This window comes from Grampus griseus, assembly GCF_964374135.1.
Source record: "Grampus griseus genome assembly, chromosome: 11".
Classification (NCBI taxonomy): domain Eukaryota; kingdom Metazoa; phylum Chordata; class Mammalia; order Artiodactyla; family Delphinidae; genus Grampus; species Grampus griseus.
This window is the reverse complement of record NC_139005.1, coordinates 49021432-49034256: the sequence shown is the minus strand read 5'-3', so window position 1 is coordinate 49034256 and position 12825 is coordinate 49021432.

Genomic DNA, 12825 nt, shown 5'->3' with positions numbered 1-12825 from the left:
AATTCATGGAAAGTTTAATATAAATGTGCATAATCCTTGCAACACCTCGGCAGCTCAGTTTCTTGAACTCCCTTTCTCTAATAGTCTTGTCTTGCTTCCTACTTCAGCCATTTAATCCCTGGTCATTCTCTGGCTTTGGCACTACCAATGACTATAACCCACACATAATTTCAATTTCAGCTGTGCTGCTCTCTGACTACCATCTATGGTCTTTTCATTTAATTCCTTTTACTATCCTGAAATCCTTCTCATATCCTCCATTAATCCTTCAACCTCTCCAGGATCTTCAATCCATTAATCCTACCGTCTTTTTACTATTCTCCAGCCTCTTTATTCTCTCAACCTTCTTTACCTAATTTTAATCCCATGGTCAGTCATTATACTCACTGCCTTATGTATATTCTTAACTCACTTGCCCTTCTTTTGCTTCTTTATACTTCCTTGGAGAAGCACAACCTTCTTTAAATCTAACTTCTCTCTGCGCTTGTGCAGCTGATTGAGACTAGAGTAAAACAAGTTGACTGGTATCTCTTTAAATCTGTAACCATATACCTGAAGTGGGTCTTGAATGCTTCTTGGCAATCATGCTGCCCTTCACTAGTTTCCTTACTCTTCCACTCTCTGCATGCCTATTTCACCATTTTTCCTCTCTCCTCAAAGCCCAGTACCCCTTCCTCATCCTCACTCTTCCCTGATGACCTTGCCTCCTGATTTATTGAGAAAACTGAAGGATCAGCAGAGAACTTCCACTAGCACATCTACCCACCCATCAGCATCTGCCTTTCTGCCTTCTACCATAGACCAGTGCTCTCAACTCTGTGGGCACACCAAAATCACTTGGGAGTTTTATAAAACTACTGATGCCTCAGCTCCTGAACTAGACCAGTTAAATCAGAGCCTGTTAGTTGGGGTCTGGGCATTGTATTTTTAAAAGACTCCCCAGGGGATGTTTCTATCCTGCCAGCATTGCTGTAGATGATCTATCCCTGTTCCTACCTAAAGCCAATCCCTCCACTTGTTCACTGGAACAATGAACCCCACCTCCCACCTCCCAAGGACATAACTACTGATTCTCCCATCTCTTTCCATCATCATTTATTCACCTCTTAAGTGGATCATTTTCACCAGCATACAAACATTCTGTTATTTCCCCAATTTTTATTTTATGTTATTTTATTTATTTATTTATTTTTGGCTGCATTGGGTCTTTGTTGCTGCACACGGGCTTTCTCTAGTTGCGGCGAGCGGGGACTACTCTTTGTTTTGGTTCGCGGGCTTCTCATTGTGGTGGTTTCTCTTGTTGCAGAGCACGGGCTCTAGGCATGTGGGCTTCAGTAGTTGTGGCTCACGGGCTCTAGAGCGCAGGCTCAGTAGTTGTGGCACATGGGCTTAGTTGCTCCGCAGCATGTGGAATCTTCCCAGACCAGGGCTTGAACCCGTGTCCCCTGCATTGGCAGGCCGATTCCAAACCACTGTGCCACCAGGGAAGTCCTCCCCAATATTTTTTAAAAAGGTATTTTCATCGCACTTCTCCACCAGTTCTATCATTTTACATCCCTTTGCAGAAATTTTGCTCTTCTTCCATTCTCTCTTACAACAAATCTAATCTGGTCTTTGTGTCACCTCTCCTCTAAATCTGCTCTAGTTATGATAACCAAAGACTTCCACATGGCTAAAGCCAATGTTCAGTTCTTGGTCTTCATCTTCCTTGATGGATTGACAGCATTTGACATAGCTGATCACACACTTCTCCTTGATAAACTTTCTTTATTTCACTTACAGGATACCACACTCTTGATTTCTCTCCTGCCTAATTTTCTCTCAGTCTCCTTTACTGGTTTCTTCTTCTTTCCCTGAGCTCTCAATGTTTGTGAGGCCTTGGGCTCAGTCTTTAATCCTCTTCTCTTCTGTATATATTCACCCATAGTCACACCATCCAATTCTGTCTTCAAATAACATCGCTATGCTAATGGCTCCCAAACTAGCTATATCCAGATCTTTATGCTTAACTCTTCACTTATATATCAAGTTGCTTAATCCAACAGTTCCACATGGAGAGCTGATAGGCTTTTCCGTCTGAAATAGTGGCAGTTCTGTTCTTCCATTGCTAGACCCCAAAACCTTGGAGTCAACCTTGAGTCCTCTTTTTCTAATACTCACATTCAATCTAATGGTAAGACTTCATACTCTGCCTTCAATCACATTCAATCTATCAGTAAGACTTCTAACTCTACCTTCAAATTATGTCCAGCATCTGGCCACTTCTCACCACCTCCACTGTTATCGCTCTGGCCTCAGTCATCATCGTTCTGACCTGGATTAGTATATAACCTCCTTGCTGGCTCCCCTGCTCTCTTCCCTACTCCACAATATATCTCAATCAAGCAGCCAGAGTGATTAACACCTAAGTCAGACCTTGTCATTCCCCTGCTCAAACACTCCTGTAGTTCTCTTTGCCACTCAGAGTAAAAGCCAGTTCCTCATAAAGGCCCATAAGTCCCATTATGACTTGATCCACCGCTTTCTTTCGAATGTTGGCTCCTACCACTTTCCCTTTTTTCCTGTTCTGCTCCAGCTGCACTGGCCTCTAAACCCACCAGTCACACTCCTGCCTCTTGACCTTTTCACTGGCATTTCCAGAGGGAATTTTTGCCCCAAATATTCGCTTGGCTACTCTATCATTTTCTTTAAGTCTCTATCTTCTCAGTGAAGCCTTCTCTGGCAACTTTCCACTTGTCCTTTTTTTTTCATACCATCTTAATATCGCTGTCTAATATTCTATATAGCTTACTTATTATACTATTAGAAAATTATACTATTCTATATAGTATCCTTAATGATTTATTCAATTGTCACTGGAAAAAGTGAATGTTATTTCACAATTCATTGTCTCATTTAGTGTCTAAATTAGTGCTGATTTGTTATATCAGTTATATATTATACCAACACTATAAATATTTTAACTTCAGTGCTTCATGGTGCTTCAAGTACTTCAAAAATTGCCTTCATGGTTATTACTTTATTTTTAAATTTTGCATGTGATAATTTCACATTGATAATGAACTAATGAGATGGAGAAATTTTAGCATGAGTCAGCATCAAGAAAGCAAAGTGGAAAATTGAGGATATAATACTGATAAGCTAGGCCAAAAATGTATTTTCTTGAATTAAGCAATTTGAAACAGACTTTATTGTTTTGGATTGAGCAATTAACTACCATCCATTGCCCCATTGCCCAACTTCCTACTCTTACTGCAGATTTAGACTCAATGATCACATGTACTAGATGAAGAAATTGACCATTATACAATTACAATTGGAATACAAAATACAAGGATCAGAAGGATTGCCTTGGGGAGGTGATGGTTGATCTGAGTGTTTCACAGATGGAAACTATTTATTCAGAAAGGCAGTTAGAAGAGCTTTCTAGGCAAAACGTGCAACATGCCAGAGGGCTTGGTACAAGAGAAATGGCAGTAGAAATCAGAGGGTAGTGTCTGGGAGAGGAAAAGTTGAAAGAGGGAAAGGCTGGCTATGAAAAGTATAGTGAATATCAAAATAACAGGTTTTCTGGTTGATTCCTCTATGCCCTATTTCCAAAGACACCTTCTGAATTTCACTCAGAGCATCAGAAAAAGGAAGCCAAAAGGGAAAGTAGTCTTGATAGTTTAAGTAATTCCTTGAGGGAAAATTGAAATCAATACGTTGTAATAATGAAAAGTAAAAATAATAATGGCTACAAATTACTTAATGGGCTACTATATAGGCAGTGTGCTATATACTTTACATTTTCTTATTTAATTCTTTTAATACCTCGAAGACATTAGAACTGTGATTATCATCTCCATTTTACTAAAGAAGAAATATGGTTGGTACTGGCAAACCCAGTTATTAACTCACATCTCTCTGACTCCAGAGCTGTTAACCATGGCAGCAGTATTTCCCAAAGAGCCTGCCCTTGCTAAATATGAAATCTCCCGGGCCCTGCCCTAGAGATACTGAATTAGAATCTCTAAGGATGGAACCCAACAGTCTGCATTTTAAACAAGCGTGGTTTTTATACCTAGTATAATTGAGAACCCCTGAACTACCTAATACTGCCTCTCTAGAACTGCATTTATTCATAAATTTCAGGAAGCTTCTGAACAGTGTTGTCCTTTTGTTTCCAAAACACAGTTACTGACTCTCTTTTGTGGAGCTAGGCTCTGCCTGCTGTTGGCCAAGGTTTTTTTTTTTTTTAAACTACATGGCTTCTTGGGCCTTCAGATCCATGCCTGATGTAGGAGTTGTGTGACTTTGATAGACACGTACCCAGTAACAGACAAACATTCTTATCCTGTTTTTTTCAGGGCCCTAGTAGGGCTTGTCCCCTACTAGAAACAAGTGGGCTGGCCTATTTTAACAGGCAACAGAAAAAATGCTCTGTGTCCAAATACTTACCAGCTCCTTCCCCTCAGTTTCCCATCTGTTGAGCTTCCTTATGTGTTGCTCTAGAGAGCACAGGTCAATTATAAAGCGGAGCTAAGGAGGGCATAGAGTTTGATCTAATAAAAGGAAAAATGTCTAACCTACAGACAGCTCATCATTGGAATACTATGTCGTATGAGGTAGTGAGCCTCTCACCAGTGGACATAATGAAGCAGAGCCTGGATGCCTTATTGTCAGGAATGACATATGAAGAACTGGATATAACTCTGACTTTATTATTAAAGAGAACTAAATGTTTAATTTATGACAGGTGAAAGTTATGAAAAAAATTGTGCATTTTTTTCAAAATGCTGTCTAGACTTGGATTCATAGGGGCAATTTCATGCTTTTTCTCACTATTTCATTATCTCATGAAAGATAAGAGAGAAGTTTCCTCATCAAGAGAAAGTTTCCAAGTCCAATGACTTTTGATCTAAGCTATTAACATAATCCTGCCAGGTTCTCCTGACAGTTACCCCTGTTGATCTTGAACCCTCATCTTCATTTCCCTCTCCTACCTTTGTACATTCAAACGGCAGGACTGGGGGCTGGGAGAGCCACATGACTCACTCTCCTTGCTGTGTGTAAGTTCTTACTATTCCCAGTTGGGCATTTAGGTTAATTAGACATGAATGACAATGATGTGAGTGAACTTATCATAGTTAATGTAGTTATTAAGAATACATTTCCAGGCAACATCTGTACATAATTTCGATAAGGAAGCATTAAACCTGAAGTATATCCTTTTAAAATTATTTTTCAAGTAAAATTGGAGAGCATCTTAGATTAATTTTGAATTTCACTGTGATTCTATTAATTGGGAAAAAGAGATCTTTTTGAACCCGTACTACAGATTCACTGTGACATGTGGCTCAGACGTTCCCACTCAGAAATTTCTTCTAAATAAAAGTGGGATGAAAGCAAAAGCCAGAGGTAGATGAGTTACCAAGCCAAGAGACCAGAGAATAAAAAAACAAAAGCATAGCGTTGCAACCAAAGGTGAAGAATGGAAAGAGACAATAGAGAGTCTTCAAGTAAATTTTAACATCTTCAAAGATGAATTAACAGTCATGCATTACTTTGGGCTAGTCAGATTACATCTGGAAAGTAAAAATAATAACACTGTAAAAACAACTACCGTTCATTAAACCTTTGCTATTTGTCAGATACCATGCTGAGTATTACACAGACTACATCACATTCAGTCCTTACAATCAACCTTTGAGGAATATAATGAAACATTCTGATTGATAGTACACAGAAGTTAACAAACAAACTCAGAGTTATAGCCACTATGGAGAACAGTATGGAGGTTCCTTAAAAAACTGAAAATAGAATTACCATATGACCCACCAATCCCACTACTGGGCATATACCCAGAAAAAAACATAATTCAAAAAGACACATGCACCCCAATGTTCATTACAGCACTATTTACAATAGCCAGGTCATGGAAGCAACCTAAATGACCATGGACAGATGAATGGATAATGAAGATGTGGTACATATATACAATGAAATATTACTCAGCCATAAAAAGGAATGAAATTAGGTCATTTGTAGAGACGTGAATGGATCTAAAGACTGTCATACAGAGTGAAGTAAGTCAGAAAGAGAAAAACAAATATCATATATTAATGCATATATGTGGAACCTAGAAAAGCGGTACAGATGAACCAGTTTCCAGGGCAGAAATAGAAACACAGATGTAGAGAACAAACGTACGGACACCAAGGGGGGAAAGTGGCAGGGGGTTGGTGGTGTGATGAATTGGGAGATTGGGATTGACATATATACACTAATATGTATGAAATGGATAACTAATAAGAACCTGCTGTATAAAAAATAAATAAAATAAAATTCAAGAAAATAAAAACAAGAAAGAGACTCAGGGAGGTTAATTAACTTGCCGAAGGTCAAACAGTTGGCAGTTTTTAGATCTGTTCTAACACAGGTCTATCAGACCCCAAAGTGTCTTTTTAAAAATACTTTATTATATTTAGTTCTGGATCTCATCTTTCAGTAGGGACATAGAAAAACTGGAGCCTGTTCAGAAGAGAGTAACCTCAGTGACAAAGGCTTTCATGCTGTTTCATGTGAGGAAGGGCTGAAAGCCCTGGGGATGACTTAGATCAGTCAGGGAAAAAGTGAGAGCTGTCCTCAAATATTTAAAAATGGATGTATGGATGGGGACTCTGACTTGATTTACATGGCTTAGGACCAGGTTCTACTGGGAAAATGAATCTGTCCTAATTGGTGGGAGTGAGTTCCTTTACTTGGGGTGATTTCTAGAATATATAGGATAGCCACTTGGTGAGGATCTTGCAGAGAGGATTGGGGGGGATGTTTGGACTACATATGTTTGTGGTCCCTTCCAAGTCTTAAACTATATTAATCTGGGAAATAGAGTTGTAGAACAAGTTGCCGGTTAGGTCCAGGGTATGACACATCATTTTCTTATACTACATATATAAAATAACTTTTTTGTAGCCTGTCTTTCCACCTGGAAAACAGCTGTTGATAGACTAAAATTCTTGGATGTCTAATTCTTTGTCAATTCTAGATCCCTTGCCTGGCACAACAGCACACACTGAAATGTATGTTGAATGAATCAATGAATGGTATACGATAATTTTAGAGTACAATCTTGAGAACATAATTGCAGGTCCTACAGTCTAGCCATGAGAACAGTTTTTAGAAATCTCTTTTGAAGAAAAGTCTCCCCTGTCTAATATTTTCTGTTAGGTAGTCTTTACTTATTGATGGACCAAGAGAGTCTTGAACTGGAATAGCACTAATCATTTTCATGGGGCTTAGAGTGACTCATAGTTTCAAATAACTAGACTTTCTAAATAATAGATTCCAAACTTATGGACACTCAAGGCCATTGCCCAAACTCCCGCACTTTTGGATGGCTGAGCAAATTTTGGGGAGCAGTGTGATGAACGTGATATTCATATTTTGGGTCTTCCTCTTCTCATGTGAGGCAAACTTTAGACCACTTACAGAAATTTAATACTAGATCCTAAGACATGCCATTTCCCCATGGCAAAATTAAGAAGTAAATGAAGTTTGATTTTAATGCCTTCCAGCTGAACATTTAACACTGTTATCCATTTATGCTGACTGAAATTCTACCCATGAATCTTCATCCTTAAAATTAAGGTGTCAGGGACAAGTGTGGGGTGAGAGAGTGGGGATTGGGGTAGATTTCCTTGTGTCCCCAAATCTCATCACTCTTTTTACCTGTAGTAAAGACTGGTCTCATTCTTACATGGCATTATTATAATCGTTTAGAATAGATGTAGAGAACAAGTCTCCCCATCACAGAATCCTGGAATGTTGGAGGTGTTAGGGGATGGGCTGACTACCTGATCTAACTCCAGTGGGTTAAGTGTCTGGGTCTTTCTCTCTCAGTCCTGTGCTTGTAATTACTGTACCACACAGTCACTCCAAACGTTCTTATTGAAATAGATTTCTTTTTCTGTCACCTCTATTCTGAATACAAGGAAAACATAGCCCTCAGGACTCAGATGTTGGGCTGTGTTAAAGTGTTATGAAAATACTGCATCTAGCTTCTCCTGTCATCTGACTGTCCTGAAATCTTCTTTCAGGTTGGGCATAGTTACCTTTGAGGCATATGTTTTCTGACCAGATTGTAGCTTTCTTGAATGAAGGACTTTTGGTTTGTTATTGCTGACCCCATTCATTTGCTTAAGAATTAAATTACTGAGAAAGTGAAGTCACACAACAAATATTAATAAGGAATGTTACAGATACTTGGAAGTCGGGATCGTGATCCCTCTCCACTTGCTCCCTGTGGTCCACATCCTCCTGACTTCTATCCTGTAAAACAGAGAGGGATATGAGCCACAGACTGAGGACAGAAAAGGAGCCAGGCTTTCAAAGTGTCAACAAAAGCTATTGCATTAAAGTTATCTCCAGGGATTAGTGTATATAATAATTAACACATATCCATAAAATCTTTTGAGAAATGTTAGAAGTTTTATATGATAAATGTCAATTGATGATGCTGATTTCTTGGGTTCTATAAGGATGGGCACTTTGTCTAGTAATCAGGACCATCTTAAGCTCAGTTTCCTTTTTTAGCACCTTCTTTGCCCACCTATTTTCTTTCCTGGTTCTTTCTTTCTTAACTTGGTCTTCATTCTAGCGCACTAAAGCCTACATCCCCAAAACTGGGAGAGAAGATTGTTCATGGTTACCTCCATAGAAATTATTGCAGAGTGTTTTTAAAAATTTGAAATTTGATGCTTTGAAGACAGACATCCATCACCTGTTTACTAAACACACAACCACTCCTTATTGTACGCTGCCAGAACGTTTCCTCTCATCTGTATAACCAGTATAGAGTTCTGTAAGTTTTTAAGTCTGTGAACCCAGGCCTACATGGCCGCTTCCTTACTGAGATAGGATGAGGCTTCCAAGCTCTTATACAAGTTAACTAAGGTGAGAATTGAAACCTCTGATTTGTTATCCAGTCTACTTTACTGTTCCTTGAATCTTCTGTGATTCACTTCTGTTTCATTATGGTCATTCAAAATTTCTTTTTAAAAAGGCAAAAATTTCTTAGCTATACTAAGAGGAAGTAAAAGAAAAGTTTGTGGAGAGGACCTTCAAGATAGTGGAGGAGTAAGACATGGAAATCACCTTCCTCCCCACAAATACATCAAAAATACATCTACATGTGGAACAACTCCTACAGAACACCTGTTGAATGCTGGCAGAAGACCTCAGACTTCCCAAAAGGCAAGAAACTTCCCACGTACCTGGCTGGGCAAAAGAAAAAAGAAGAAACAGAGACAAAAGAATAAGGACAGGACCTGTCCCTCTGGGAGGGAGCTGTGAAGGAGGAAAAGTTTCCATGCACTAAGAGCCCCCTTCACTGGTAGAGACGAGAGGTGGGCGGGGAGAAAGCTTTGGAGCCACAGAGGAGAGTGCAGCAACAGGGGTGCAGAGGGCAAAGTGGAGAGTTTCCCGCACAGAGGATCGGTTCTGACCAGCACTCAGCAGTCCGAGAGGCTTGTCTGCTCACCCGCCAGGGCAGGTGGTGGCTGGGAGCTGAGGCTTGGGCTTTGGAGGTCAGAACCCAGGGAAAGGACTGGGGTTGGCTGTGTGAACACAGCCTGAAGGGGGCTAGTGCACCACAACTAAACCGGAGGGAGTCCAGGAAGAAGTCTGCACCTGCCTAAGAGGCAAGAGACCATTGTTTTGGGGTGCGTGAGGAGAAGGGATTCAGAGCACCACCTAAGGGAGCTCCAGAGATGGGCACGAGCTGCGGCTATCAGCACGGACACCAGAGATGGGCATGAGACGCTAAGGCTGCTGCCGCCTCCACCAAGAAGCCTGTGTGCGAGCACAGCTCACTATCCACACCTCCCCTCCTGGGAGCCTGTGCAGCCCGCCACTGCCAGGGTCCTGTGATCCAGGGACCACTTCCCCGGGAGAACACAAGGCACGCCTCAGGCTGGTGCAATGTTATGTTGGTCTCTGCCGCCGCAGGCTCACCCCGTATTCCGTACCCCGCCATTCCCCCGGCCTGAGTGAGCCAGAGCCGCCTAATAGCTGCTCCTTTAACCCCCTCCTGTCTGGATGGGGAACAGATGCCCTTAGGCGACCTTCATGCAGCGGTGGGGCCAAATCCAAAGCTAAACCCCAGGAGCTGTACGAACAAAGAAGAGAAAGGGAAATCTCTCCATGCAACCTCAGGAGCAGAGGATTAAATCTCCACAAACAACTTGATGTACCCTGCATCTGTGGAATACCTGAACAGACAACGAAGCATCCTAAAACTGAGGCAGTGGGGCTTCCCTGGTGGCGCAGTGGTTGAGAGTCCACCTGCCGATGCAGGGGACACGGGTTCGTGCCACAGTCTGGGAAGATCCCACATGCCGCGGAGTGGCTGGGACCGTGAGCCATGGCTGCTGAGCCTGCGCATCCGGAGCCTGTGCTCTGCAACGGGAGCGGCCACAACAGTGAGAGGCCCGCGTACCGCAAAAAAAAAAAAAACAAAAAAAAACTGAGGTGGTGGACTTTGGGACCAACTGTAGACTTAGGGTTTGCTTTCTGCATCTAATTTGTTTCCAGTTTTATGTTTATCTTAGTTTAGTATTTAGAGCTTATTATCATTGGTAATTGGTAGATTTGTTTATCTATTTGGTTGCTCTCTTCCTTTATATATATATATTTCTTTTCCTTTTTCTCTTTTGGTGAGTATGTATGTGTAGGCTTCTTTGTGTGATTTTCTCTGTATAGGTTTGCTTTTACAATTTGACCTAGGGTTCTCTCTGTCCATTTTTCTTTTTAGCATAGTTTTTAGCACTTGTTATCATTGGTGGATTTGTTTACTGGTTTGGTTGCTCTCTTCTTTTTTTTTTAAAATTACTTCTTAATTTTAATAATTTTATTTTTTATGTTGATAACTTTATTTATTTTTTCTTTCTTTCTTTCATTTTCTTCTTTTCTCCCTTTTATTCAGAGCCATGTGGCTGAAACGGGCTTGGTGCTCCAGCTGGGTGTCAGGCTTGAGCCCCAGAGGTGGGAGAGCCGAGTTCAGGTCATTGGTCCACCAGAGACCTCTCAGACCCTCATAATATCAATCAGCAAGAGCTCTCCCAGAGATCTCCATCTCAGTCCTAAGATACAGCTCCACTCAATGACCAGTAAGCTCCAGTGCTTGACACCCCATGCCAAAAACTAGCAAGACAGGAACACAACCCGACCCATTAGCAGAGAGGCTGCCTAAAATCATAAGTTCACAAAAACCCCAAAACACACCACTGGACACGGTCCTGCACACCAGAAAGACAAGATCCAGCCTTATCTACCAGAACACAGGCACCAGTCCCCTCCAGCAGGAAGCCTACACAACCCACTGAACCAACCTCAACCACTGGGGACAGACAACAACAAAGAAAAGGGAACTATGAACCTGCAGCCTGCAAAAAGGAGACCCCAAACACGGTAAGTTAAGCAAAATGAGAAGACAGAGAAATACACAGCAGATAAAGGAGCAAGGTAAAAACCCACCAGACCAAACAAATGAAGAGGAAATAGGCAGTCTACCTGATAAAGAATTCAGAGTAATGACAGTAAACATGATCCAAAATCCTGGAAACACAATGGAGAAAATATAAGAAATGTTTAACAAGGACCTAGAAGAACTAAAGAGCAAACAAACAATGATGAACGACATGATGAATGCAATGTAAAATTCTCTATAAGGAATCAATAGCAGAATAACAGAGGCAGAACGGATAACTGCCTTGGAAGATAAAATAGTGGAAATAACTACCACAAGGCAGAATAAACAAAAAAGAATGAAAAGAATTGAGGACAGTCTCAGAGACCTCTGGGACAACATTAAACATATCAACATTCAAATTTTAGAGCTGCCAGAAGAAGAAGAGAAAAAGCAAGGGACTGAGAAAATATTTGAAGAGATTATAGTCGAAAACTTCCCCAATGTGGAAAAGGAAATAGTCAAACAAGTCCAGGAGCATAGAGAGTCCCATACAGGATAAATCCAAGGAGAAACACACCAAAACACATATTAATCAAACTATCAAAAATTAAATACAAAGAAAAAGTATTAAAAGCAGCAAGGGAAAAACAACAAATAACACACAAGGGAATCCCCATAAGGTTAACAGCTGATCTTTCAGCAGAAACTCTGCAAGCCAAAAGGGAGTGGCAGGACATATTTAAACTGATGAAAGGGAAGAAGCTACAATGAACATTACTCTACCCAGCAAGGATCTCATTCACATTCGATGGGGAAATTAAAAGCTTTACAGACAAGAGAAAGCTAAGAGAATTCAGCACCACCAAACCAGCTTTACAACAAATGCTAAAGGAAGGTCTCTAGGCAGGAAATACAAGAGAAGGAAAAGACCTACCATAACAAACCCAAAACAGTTAAGAAAATGGTAACAATGGGAACATACATATCGATAATTACCTTAAATGTAAATGAATTAAATGCTGCAACCAAAATACACAGACTGGCTGAATGGATATAAAAACATGACCTTTATATATGCTGTCTACAAGAGACCCACTTCATACCTAGGGACACATACAGACTGAAAGTGAGGGGGTGGAAAAAGATATTCCATGCAAATGGAAATCACAAGAAACTGGAGTAGCAATTCTCATATCAGAAAAAATAGACTTCAAAATAAAGACTATTATAGGAGACAAAGAAGCGCAGTACATAATGATCAAGGGATCATTCCAAGAAGAAGATATAACACTTGTAAATACTTATGCACCCAACATAGGAGCACCTCAATACATAAGGCAAATGCTAACAGCCATAAAAGCGGAAATCGACAG